Genomic DNA, 12,575 nt, shown 5'->3' with positions numbered 1-12,575 from the left:
ACTTAATGTAAGTTCCGCCATCAACTCCTGTCTGCACCTGGATGTTCATTCTGACACTTGATACCATTCTGGCTGAGACACTAGCCTTTCAAATTCCTTGATCCTTTGTCCACTCTAAAGATATTCTTTTTGCATACAAATCTATCGTATGTACAATAACCAGGGGAGAGTCAATTTATTTTAATAATTTGCTTTGAAGAGCAAAACTCGCAGGCTATAGTAGTTCATCATACTCAACGTGAAATATGGTATTTAGTGGTGAACAGATTGAAGCTGTATGATAACAATGAGATGAGAGATTGCTTTTTTTTTCGCTCAATCGGCTGTGACTATTTATTCATATGAGTTAATTATCAGGCAGCTCCACTACAATTTAAAATGTTGTGTGGTAATATTTAATTCTCAAGCTTTGACTGGAAAGGGCAGCATCTTTTAATTTACGTCATCAAAACAACTAGGCATTTGATGAATGACTAGCTGGAACGGTGTGTCTGTTTTCATTTCCAAAAGATTTTGAAAGACTGAGCAACATGAGATGAAGAGTTCCTTGCATAGTTATTAATTGGTGATACTTTTAACTGATGTTTCATATTTGGTGTTGATAATAAAGAATGGGTACGTTTGTTTGCTTGACCATAACGATTTGACCTCTATCCTTTAGTTTTTTTACAGGAGGGTCATGAGCTTGAGCTTCGGAAAAGCCTGAACTTGAGTGAATCGCATAAAAATTACATCAAAAATATGTACAATTATATAAACATAGGTGTTACAGTGTCAACTGGGAATGATAATTTCAAAATCAAATAAAGTTCCATTGATACGTATTGGCCAGATTTTAGCCCTAAATCTCGTAATGGCTTCAAAGATAAACTTAGCAGAGAATGTGCTCGGACTGATCTCAGCTGCTTGGAGGAGGGACAACAACCTCCCGCTGAACGTCAATAAGACCAAGGAAATCGTTGTTGACTTCCGGAAGGGTCACACAACACACCTGCCGCTGATCATCGACGGTGCTGTGGTGGAGAGGGTGAGCTGCACCAAGTTCCTAGGGGTGCACATCAGTGAGGACCTCTCCTGGTCCGCAAACACCTCGTCACTGGCAAAGAAAGCTCAGCGCCGCTTGTACTTCCTGCGGAAGCTCAGGCGTGCATGTGCTCCTCAGGCAGTCCTGTCTACATTCTACCGTGGCACCATTGAGAGCGTCCTCACCAGTTGCATCGCTGTCTGGGGTGGTAACTGCACTGAACAGAACTTGAAGGCCCTGCAGCGCATAGTGAATACGGCTGGTAAGATTATTGGTGCTTCGCTCCCCTCCCTGAAGGACATTTACACCTCCCATCTCGCCCGCAAGGCAACCTCGATTGCGAGAGATGTGAGTCACCCGGCTCAATCTTTGTTTGACCTTCTGCCCTCTGGGAAGAGGTACAGGAGCCTGCGCTCCCGCACCACCAGACTCGCCAACAGCTTCTTTCTCCAGGCTGTTATTCATTATTTATTCAGCACGCTTTTGTTATACTTGTTTACTTGTTTGTCTGTTGTGGGCCATGTCTTGTCACCGTGGGATAGGGGGGAACGAAATTTCGGTTTCTTTGTGTGTCTTTGGCATGGGGAGAAATTGACAATAAAGCTGACTTTGACTTTGACTTTGACTTGACGTCCGACCTCAAATTGGGGATATTCAATGAGTTGGATTGTTTTGACCTGACTTAGCATTGTGTGGTGTGTCCTCCGAGGGCGAATGAACACGCAGCTGGCTGACAGTACGTGCAGCCAATCACAAAGTGAGGTAGTGAATAATAATAATTTAAACCCTTTCAAGTTTAAAGTGTTCATATCATTCTTTTACCTCCTTTTTTGGCGGGAAGAGGGTGCAAAATTTAAAAATAAAAGTCCAGAATAAAAATTGGGGGCTTTCTCTGTCTAAATTTAACATTTTTTTAAACTGACTGAAACTTTTCAACCTTTAAACTATTTAGCTCATTGTAGTAGGGATGTAACAGGGAAGTAATACACTGGAAAGTTCTTTAGCTTCAGCAAATGAGTTATGAACATTTCAGGGTCAAAAACAAAGATATGACAACGGCTGATAGAGAAATGTGACACCCGGTCATTGCGAGGACAACACTGGTTCAGTGGGACAGCACACAAGGACAGTAAAATTCCATAACGCATTTAGGTGATCCCGTTTTGGTGATCGTGGAAGTCTGTAAAGGTGACCTTCGCATCTTTGCGGTTCTCTTCTACGGTTGTAAAAATGGAAGCACTCAAAAACTGAATGACAAGCAAACAACTTTGGAGAGCCTCTTCAAAAATGAAACAAAAGAACAGCCTCCAATAGCCAATTTAAGACATCACAAGTAAAAAAAAAAACTTCAATAAATGTTTAGCACTAAAGGTGATTCTCACACACCAGCCACTAATGAGAAAATGAGGCCTTCAAAATTGCTTTGGCACATATTGCACATTCTCATCTATATTAGCAAAGTTGACTACATTAAGGCCATTAAGATGCAACTTTCAACTATATCTGAATATAAAAATGTTTCTTGCTAACCATTCTTCTGTTAAAATCAGTGCAGATTGTCCTAACTTGTTTGTGGTACTTGCCAAAACAATAGAACCCCTTCATTAGGGATCATTATGAAATCATTATATTAATTTCAGGATCTCAATGCTGTATTTCAGTCATTGTTTTTGACAGGGTCTGAATTGTACATGTAGTAAAAGTTCAATTACTGTGAAGTTCAAATTTGTAAATGTAACTTCTTTCCCAAGCTTTAACCCCGTGGCTTAAACACTAAAGATGTGTTTCATTTGCAGATGAAAACGTCACATTATTTTCTATTCCCGGCTCAACAAAATTGTGTTTACTGTTTATGGCTTTTTAAAAAGCTCCATGTTGTTATCAGTTCACCGTTTTAAACCCGTACACATTGAAGCATTTGGATTATATTCAGATATGCTCTACTGAAGTGCATGCATTCTTCATTCCAAAAAGGCAACATAATACTTTTACTGCACATATTTTGTTGTGACACTAGCAGTATATTATCATGTGTGTTGTGCTTTGTGCCATTTCCAGTTATTTCCTACAATAAGGTTGTCAGTTCTTGTTGTTCTCTTGTATATTGTCTGCCCTCCCTCAAAAGTGAACTGCTAAAAATGTAATCAGTTCTCCAAATGAAAGGCAAAGTGTTCTTTCACAGCTTCCATTCAAAGTACTTACAATACAGCATTACTGCCATTTCCATCTATTTGAGTAGGAAATGCCATAGATCAGGGGTAGGGGTGTCAAGCTCATTTTTGTCACGGGCCACATTGTAGTCATAGTTTCCCTCGGAGGGCCATAATAACTGTCAACCCAAATAAATGAACGCCTCATATTATATACAGTCTAAGCTACAAAAAAAACTGACAAATATTTTTTTTCAAATCAGACTGGTGCAAACTGCCATATCTGGCCCCCTGGCCTTGAGTTTGACACCTGTGCCAAGACAATTTGCAATTTTAGTATGACATAAATTTAATGCAAAATTTGTTTTCGTGGGCCATAGAAAATGATGCGGTGGGCCATATCTGGCCCCCGGGCCTTGAGTTTGACACCTGTGCCATAAATGGACTAACTGAGCTAATTCATTCTTGAGTCACTTGCAAACAGCAAAATTTAAGATGTTGACTCACTTGGTGCAGCCGGTCCAGTAACTGAAGGGTCGTTGGTTTGAATCTCAGCTCTGAATGAGCAATGTGCCCTTGGGCAAGAAACTCAACCCTAAGTTACTCCAAGTGGAAATTTTGTGGTGTACGTGAAAAAAGTTAAGATTTTTGATGTTGTGGACGTGGCTATTAACGGGTACACTCCATATTTTTTTTAAGTACATAGATGTACACATCTTCATCTCAACTCAAATGAAGAGCTATGAAAAATGCATCAATGCCACACAAGGAAACCAACCAATTTACCAATTATTCACAAATTATCAATTAATGCCTTTCCAATTCGAGGTCATCATTTGGAAGGTAGAGAACTGACACAACTACAATCAGCATGTGTCATAGAGTTTTAGTAGAGGTTTCTCAACGGGCACATATCGCCAAGATGAAATAAATCCACAGAATCAGAATGTGTTCACAATGCCACTCACACCCTATCCTTACTGGGAACAACAATAATAGTTGCAGTGACCTTATCAAAGCTATTTAATTACGCAGCAACACGCCAAACACATTAAGTCAGGGTACATGGGCCGTGTGGGTGACTCTAAGCACACCTGCTGCCGAACATGTGAAGGTTAAGGAATACGATTCAGAGTAAACACGGTAACATAAAGCAACCTTCAATTTGACAAACACTCACAAATGACTTTTAACATTACAAAATGTTTGTTGCATTCACAAACTTCAAGGTCAATCTATTACAGAAATCAAAGCATTAGAGCAGTAAGTATTGACAATAGTCAACGGACTGAAGCTTCACTTTACATGTACTATTTAGCAGCAGAATTTGGGTAAGTAAACAAATAAACAAGTAAATAAGTAAACAGCAGAATATTTGTGAATGAATAAATAAATAAATAAATAAATAAATAAATAAATAAATAAATAAATAAATAAATAAATAAATAAATAAATAACTTCAAAAGGGCATTAGGTTCGGTTCATCCTCGACTCTGTGCTCAAAATAATGCACAAAATTTGTAGTAGTGGTAATCTAGTCGGCCTCATTGTCAAAAGGTTCTGGCATCAAATCTGAAGCCCTCCTATATGGAGTTTTCATGCTTTGCTCTTACGACTAGTGTGGCTTTTCTCAGGGTACTCTTCACCGTTTACTAATTGAAATTCATCCATCCATTTTCAATTCATTTACAACACTGCCTATCCTGTTCAGGGGTGCCAGAGGCGCTGGAGCCTATCCCATTTTATATCGGGCGAAAGGCAGATTACACCCTAAAATTGTCGGAGGGCACATATGGAGACGAACAACCATTCACACCCACATGCACACTGCCACTGAGCAGGAATCAATCCCACATTGCCCGCACACAAGTCAGCTGCGTGTACCCCTACACCATCAGCAATATTGCTAATTGAAATTCCAAATAAAAATTCTCGCATCTATTTAAAAGGCTAGCCTCTGTTTCATCTTTGAGCTTCGAAAGTCTTTCCAACCCTGTAAAACCTTTCCAGTCTTTCTTTCTACCCCCCATTCTAATTATGAATGTGTTGAGTCATTTTGATACCAAGAATGATCCACAGTTGCCACATCCAATAGTCTGGATCAAATCCATTTTGGACAAAAATCTGAAGGCCCTCTCTGTCCAATGACATTTATACAGTATGTTTATGAGAAGAGTGAGCTGTGTGCACCCATACTCCCCTTCAGTGCGGCGGCCACGTGTTCCAAAATAGTTTTGAAGTCTCTTTTTCTCTGCCTCCTTTACTCGTGTATTTGTTTTGGTGAGGGGAAATTGTTTACGCAAAAGTCAGTCTAAACAGGGCAAAGAGCTGGACTGAAATCCAAGAATCTGAAACAATAAAATCCCTCTGACTTCATTCAGCACCACTGCAATAATAATTTCCACCTTGACCAAGATTTGACCCCCATTCTTTCAGATGTGTTTTGTCTGGAAAGCCATAGTGTCTGTTGATTCAGTACATTGTCAACATTGCTTTTTCCTATTTTCATTGCCTTTGCATGCTGTGATTGAACTCTGCATTGTGAAGAGTAACAGTTTTAATTTTTGCAGATTTAAATATAGCTCCTTTTATCAGCACATAATTCTCTGTACCTTTCCTTTTTTCAGGTTGTAATCATTAAAGTGAAGCGAGCATGAATGTTTACTTCTTACCCTTGGGACAAAAAATTGTTTTCTACTGGCATGATTTGTAAATCAGTTCGTTTGTGTTTGTATAGGAAACGTGTGCGCCCTTGTGGAGCCATTATCAGGGGTTGTCAAGGATTTTCCCCCAAAACACTGAATGGAGCGATTATCAATATCAAAAAACTGTGACTTTTGTAGTTTTAACGTTTAGTAAATATTTGGGGAAGAACACGTTTCCTGCAGGTGGAGGGTACACAAAATGAACAAATTCAGATGGTCCGATTGGGGTCAACAAAGACGTCGATGCATGTTGTGGCAGCGTTACCACCATCATGACCACCAGACCAAATGAAATGAAGGAGGCGATTAATTAGCTGATAGTTTAAAGTGTCTAGCATCTTTGCGGGTTGCTGAACTAAAATCCTAATCTAAACAAAATCCCTGATAAATTAGATCCTGTCGGGGTAACGTTTTCATTTTTCATTATTCATTACTCTCTGCTATTTCTCGTCAATTTCGCGTGGCACCAGTAAGCTCTTTCCCTCATTGAGTGTTGATTCTTGAATTTTCTCCAAGGCTTCTCTTGCAGCTGTGGCTGATGGCCCTGCCCTGATATGTATCACTGGTGTCTTTTTATCCTCCCCTGCCACCTACTTGCTGGTCTGTTTAGTCTGTAACTTCCACCATACCCATAGACCTGCATTCCAGTACTATTCCAGTGTTCATTGCAGTGAACCCAACCACTTGATTCTGCCTTCTTGATTTTAATCTTTTCCCTTGCTTTGCATTCAGCTTAACAGTATACCATATATATATATATATATATATATATATATATATATATATATATATATATATATATATATATATATATATATATATATATATATATATATATATATATATATATATATATAAATAAAAATAAAAAAAACTCCTCACCCCCCGTGGGTGGTCTCTTTTTCCCTTCAAGCTCGGGTCCTCTACCAGAGGCCTGGGAGCTTGAGGGTTCTACGCAGTATCTTTGTTGTTCCTAGTACTGCACTTTTCTGGAGTGAGATGTCAGATGTTTTTCCTGGGATCTGTTTCAGCCACTCCTCCAGTTTGGGGGTTACTGCCCCTCGTGCTCCAATGACCACAGGTACCACTGAAGTCTTCACTCTCCAGGCCTTCTCCAGCTCTTCTCTGAGCCCTTGATATTTCTCAAGTTTCTCATGTTCCTTTTTCCTAATGTTACCATCATTTGGGATGGCTATGTCAACCACAACGGCTTTCCTCTGCTCTTTGTCCACCACCACAATGTCTGGTTGGTTCGCCATTACCATTCTGTCTGTCTGGATCTGGAAGTCCCAGAGGATCTTGGCTTGGTCATTCTCTACCACCTTTGGAGGTGTTTCCCACTTGGATCTTGGGACTTCGAGTCCATACTCTGCACAGATGTTCCTGTACACTATTCCAGCTACTTGGTTATGGCGCTCCATGTATGCTTTACCTGCCAGCATCTTACACCCTGCAGTTATGTGCTGGATTGTCTCAGGACCTTCTTTACACAATCTACACCTGGGGTCTTGTCTGGTGTGGTAGATTTGGGCCTCTATTGCTCTGGTGCTCAAGGCCTGTTCTTGTGCAGCCAGGATCAGTGCCTCTGTGCTGTCCTTCAGACCAGCTCTTTCTAGCCATTGGTAGGATTTCTGGATATCAGCCACTTCAGCTATGTTTCGGTGGTACATCCCATGTAGGGGCTTGTCCTCCCGTGATGGACCCTCCAGCACCTCATCTTCCTTTGATGCCCATTGTCTGAGACATTCACTGAGCACGTGATCCGTTGGGGCCTTATCCCTGATGTACTTATGGATCTTGGATGTTTCATCTTGGATATTGGCTCTCACGCTCGCTCGTCCTCGGCCTCCTTCTTTACGGCTAGTGTACAGTCTCAGGGTGCTGGACTTGGGATGGAACCCTCCATGCATGGTTAGGAGCTTCCGTGTCTTGATATCTGTGGTCTGTATATCCTCCTTTGGCCACCGTATGATTCCTGCAGGGTATCTGATTACTGGTAGGGCGTAGCTGTTGATGGCTAGGGACTTGTTCTTGCCGTTGAGCTGACTTCTTAGGACTTGCCTTACTCGATGGAGGTATTTGGCTGTGGCTGCTTTCCTTGTTTCCTCGTCAAGGTTGCCATTTGCCTGTGGAATTCCAAGGTATTTGTAGCTGTCCTCAATGTCTGCTATTGTTCCTTCTGGGAGTGAGACCCCCTCTGTGTGGATTACCTTTCTTCTTTTAGTCACCATGCGGCCACATTTCTCAAGTCCGAATGACATTCCGATGTCAGAGCTGTAGATCCTGGTAGTGTGGATCAGGGAGTCAATGTCCCGCTCGTTCTTAGCGTACAGCTTTATGTCATCCATGTAGAGGAGGTGGCTGATGATGGCCCCATTCCTGAGTTGGTATCCTAGCCCGTCTTGTTGATTATTTGGCTGAGGGGGTTCAGTCCTATACAGAACAGCATTGGGGACAGAGCGTCTCCTTGGTATATACCACATTTGATGGTCACGTGTGCAAGTGGCTTGCCATTGGCTTCAAGTGTGGTTTTCCACTGTTTCATCGAGTTGGCGATGAAGGTTCTCAGAGTCCCATTGATGTTGTACAGCCTCAAGCATTCAGTGATCCAAGTATGTGGCATTGAGTCAAATGCTTTCTTGTAATCAATCCAGGCAGTGCTCAGGTTGGTACGTCTGGTTCTGCAGTCTTGGGTGACTGTTCTATCCACCAGGAGCTGATGTTTTGCTCCTCTGGTATTTTTACCAATCCCTTTCTGAGCAGTGCTCATGTATTGATCCATGTGCCCGCTGATCTTATCTGATATTATGCCCGACATCATCTTCCATGTTGTGGAGAGGCAGGTGATTGGCCGGTAGTTGGATGGGACTGTACCCTTTGAAGGATCCTTCTGGATCAGGATCGTACGCCCTTGGGTTAGCCATTCAGGGTGAGTCCCATCCCTTAGCAGCTGGTTCATTTGTGCTGCCAGGCACTCATGGAGAGTTGTAGGTTTCTTGAGCCAGTAGCTGTGGATCATGTCAGGGCCTGGTGCTGTCCAGTTTTTCATTCCTGAGACTCTTCTCTGGATGTCTGCCACTGTGATGGTTACTGGGTTCTGTTCAGGGAGCTTGCTGTGGTCCTTTCTCAGAGCCACCAGCCACTGTGCATCCTTCTTATGTGATGCCTCCCGCTCCCAAATATCCTTCCAGTACTGTTCAGTTTTCAGCCTTGGTGGGTCTGGTCTGCTATTATTCCCCTGCCACTGAGTGTACACTTTCGCTGGTTGTGTTGTGAACAACCTGTTTATTCGTCTGGCTTCATTCTCTCTTGTGTACCTCTTTAGGCGGCTGGCCAAGGCTTGGAGTCTTTGTTTGGCAGTTTCGAGTGCTTCAGGTATGGGCATCTGGCTGTATTTCTTGGGAACTTGCTTTTTCATTGCACCTTTCTGGGCCTCTGTCATTTGGCTTACTTCTCTCCGTGCTATCTTGATTTTGGCCTCCAGCCTTCTCTTCCATGGTGGGCACTGTTGTGGTCGCATATGGTCATTCTTCTTGTAGCCAAGCATTTCTAGGATCACTGCTGCTGAGGTGTAGCCGTAGGAATTGTTGTCAGTGCTGCATTCACATCTTCTAGGAGACTTTCTGAGGGTACTTCACTTAGCCTCTGCAGTGTGTATCTAGGTTCCCGAGCATTCATTCTCGCCATGATCTTGTTCTTCAGGTCAGTTGCTGCCTCGTTCAGCTTGATTGTGCTTATTGGGGTTTCGTACCCAACCTCTGGACTTGTACATGGATTTAACTCGTCTCTGACCTGGTGCTCTGGTTGACCTTCGCTATGGCATTTGTGTTGTAGCTCATCAATCTCGAGCTGTGATAGCAGGTGCCGTTTATGGATATTGGAACATTGAGCTATGAGTTGCTTGGCCGATAGTGTTGACTGTGGGTATCGAAGTTGCCATTGTTCCCGCATTCTCCGCATGTAACCCCTCTCGCTCGGGTTGCTGGAGTCGTAACATTCCAACAGATCCTTATTCTCGCATCTCACCCATTTGTGTCTTGTTCCAGTAGCCCATTTTAGCCCATTTATTATATATATATATATATATATATATATATATATATATATATATATATATATATATATCCTTATTCTCGCACCTCGCCCATTTGGCGAGTATGTACTGGAAGTCCCAAGATCCAAGTGGGAAACACCTCCAAAGGTGGTAGAGAATGACCAAGCCAAGATCCTCTGGGACTTCCAGATCCAGACAGACAGAATGGTAATGGCGAACCAACCGGACATTGTGGTGGTGGACAAAGAGCAGAGGAAAGCCGTTGTGGTTGACATAGCCATCCCAAATGATGGTAACATTAGGAAAAAGGAACATGAGAAACTTGAGAAATATCAAGGGCTCAGAGAAGAGCTGGAGAAGACCTGGAGAGTTAAGACTTCAGTGGTACCTGTGGTCATTGGAGCACTAGGGGCAGTAACCCCCAAACTGGAGGAGTGGCTGAAACAGATCCCAGGAAAAACATCCGACATCTCAGTCCAGAAAAGTGCAGTACTAGGAACAGCAAAGATACTGCGTAGAACCCTCAAGCTCCCAGGCCTCTGGTAGAGGACCCGAGCTTGAAGGGGAAAAAGAGACCACCCACGGGGGGTGAGGAAATTGTGCTTCTATTGGGTGTGGAGAGGGATGTCTATTGATGATCTCCCTGAAGTATTCTATTCAGCGGTCTTATTATTCTCTGGTGAGTAGTCCTTGTTTGGTTTTGATGCGCGTGGTGTTTCTGACTTTTGGTTTGTTATTTTGTAAACTTGCCAGTTCTTCAAGGTAGGCTCTTTTGTCTCTCATTCTTAGCTTTTTAACCTGTTTGTTGAAATCTAGGGCGACCTTTGGGCATCAGTCCTGATCTTTTTAACTTTAATTTGATGTCTGCTATTATAAGGTGATGGTCGCTGAAGACATCTGCTCCCCTTCTCACTTTGACAGCTTTCAATGAACGTCTCCATTTGCTATTGATCATTAGGTGGTCAATCTGGTTCTGGTCCCTCCCATTTGGTGAAAGCCATGTCAGTTGAATGATCAAGTTGTTGGATAGACAGAATGAAGCTAGTCTGTTGACTATATGAAGATCTTCGGTAGGTCTTCTTTGGACTTCAGATTGCAAGATGTTTACATTAAAAAAAAGCAAACGGCAATACAAGCATTTAATTGCTCTTAATGATTACTACATTTTTGACAGCCCACAGGAATACCAAATTGTATGACCGCCTCCAATAAAATTCCTCGGGAAGCTGGTGGTGCGAAGAACTGAGTCCTGAGCACCAAAACCAAACTCAAGTTTGGAAATGTACAAATTTTACATAATTGTAAATGGTTGACGTTTATTTTATGTATTGTGCAATGACAAAAACTTTTCTATTCTACTTTTGTTCTGCAGGAAATGGGGTCAAAATACAAAAAGTCCTGCCTAGCTACAAAAACAAATATGCTCAAACCTCATTGAATAAAGTACATAAGCAGACAAGTATATTCACATATTAAATAAATAAAAGAAACATTTTAAGCATATAATTATACCTACACACCAAATCAATAAAGAAGACATAACTAGACATTTTTGATAAGTGGCGATGAGAAAGGTTTTTATAACTTTATGATCTGATATATATTTCTGAGCACTTTGAAATAACAAATGACTTTTGCTATATTGCCTAAATAGCTTAATGACCCTTAAGGAACTGTGTAATGCATGCCTGATGTTTTTTCTCTGAATCATGGACACGGCCAGAGTCGTCTTGACCGTTCAGTACTTGATTGTATCTTATGTTTTGACTAATGCTAGACGCCAGTTTTTGATTACTACTGAACGCTCTGCACAGAGGGAAATAGTTTGCCTAACAAAGAAAAGATACGGTTGGAAGCATGATTAAACTAAGAATAAGCAAAGACATGATGTATCAAAAGAACAGCAATAGATTAATGATGTCACAGCCAAAAGCTAACATAATTTTGTACAAAATGACAAAATTAAAAGAATGAGGTATGACAGTGTATGTCCAAGATTGGAGAAGAATGTTCACAGGAAGGTCGCGTGGAGATAAAACCAGCAGGTGCCAGAAGGAGCCACCCAAAGACTCGGCCAAAGATGATCGCCAAGGCCGAAAGATGGGATGGAAGACAACAGCCCCCCTCCGCACACACACCCCAACAGCCTATACACACCGAATCGCCCATAACCAGCACCACTCCCATGGAAGCAGACTCTCCTTCGAACTTGCCCCACCCCGAAGACTCATCACCCATCAATCTCGGCCCACAATGTGCTACTGAATATAAAACTGATCTAACAACCTTGGACTTTGCCTTTTCTGAATGGAGACTTTCTGCTCTTGAAGGGCCCAGCGCTGTATTGTACTTTCCTGAAAGCAGAGCTTTTTTGAACAAGAATTGTGATTGAACTCAAGCAATCTGTGTAAGTCTAATTTCTGCTTCAGTGTCTTTGCATTTTCCTAAATCTGAAGAAATCAAACGAGCACGCAGTGAGTAAATTGGATAACAGGTGATTGGCAAAGGCTTTTGCCGTGAGGCGCAGATAACGCACTCCCTAAATTGTGGACAGAATCCAGCAGTTCGTGTGATTGACTGGCACAGGAACTGATTAGTTGCGACACATGAGCTATTATCCAAGTAAATGAACGAGCAAAGAG

This window comes from Syngnathus floridae, chromosome 4 (genome assembly GCF_059516105.1).
Source record: "Syngnathus floridae isolate MCC-2025c chromosome 4, RoL_Sflo_1.0, whole genome shotgun sequence".
Classification (NCBI taxonomy): Eukaryota; Metazoa; Chordata; class Actinopteri; order Syngnathiformes; family Syngnathidae; genus Syngnathus; species Syngnathus floridae.
Note: the sequence above shows the minus strand (reverse complement) of the source record.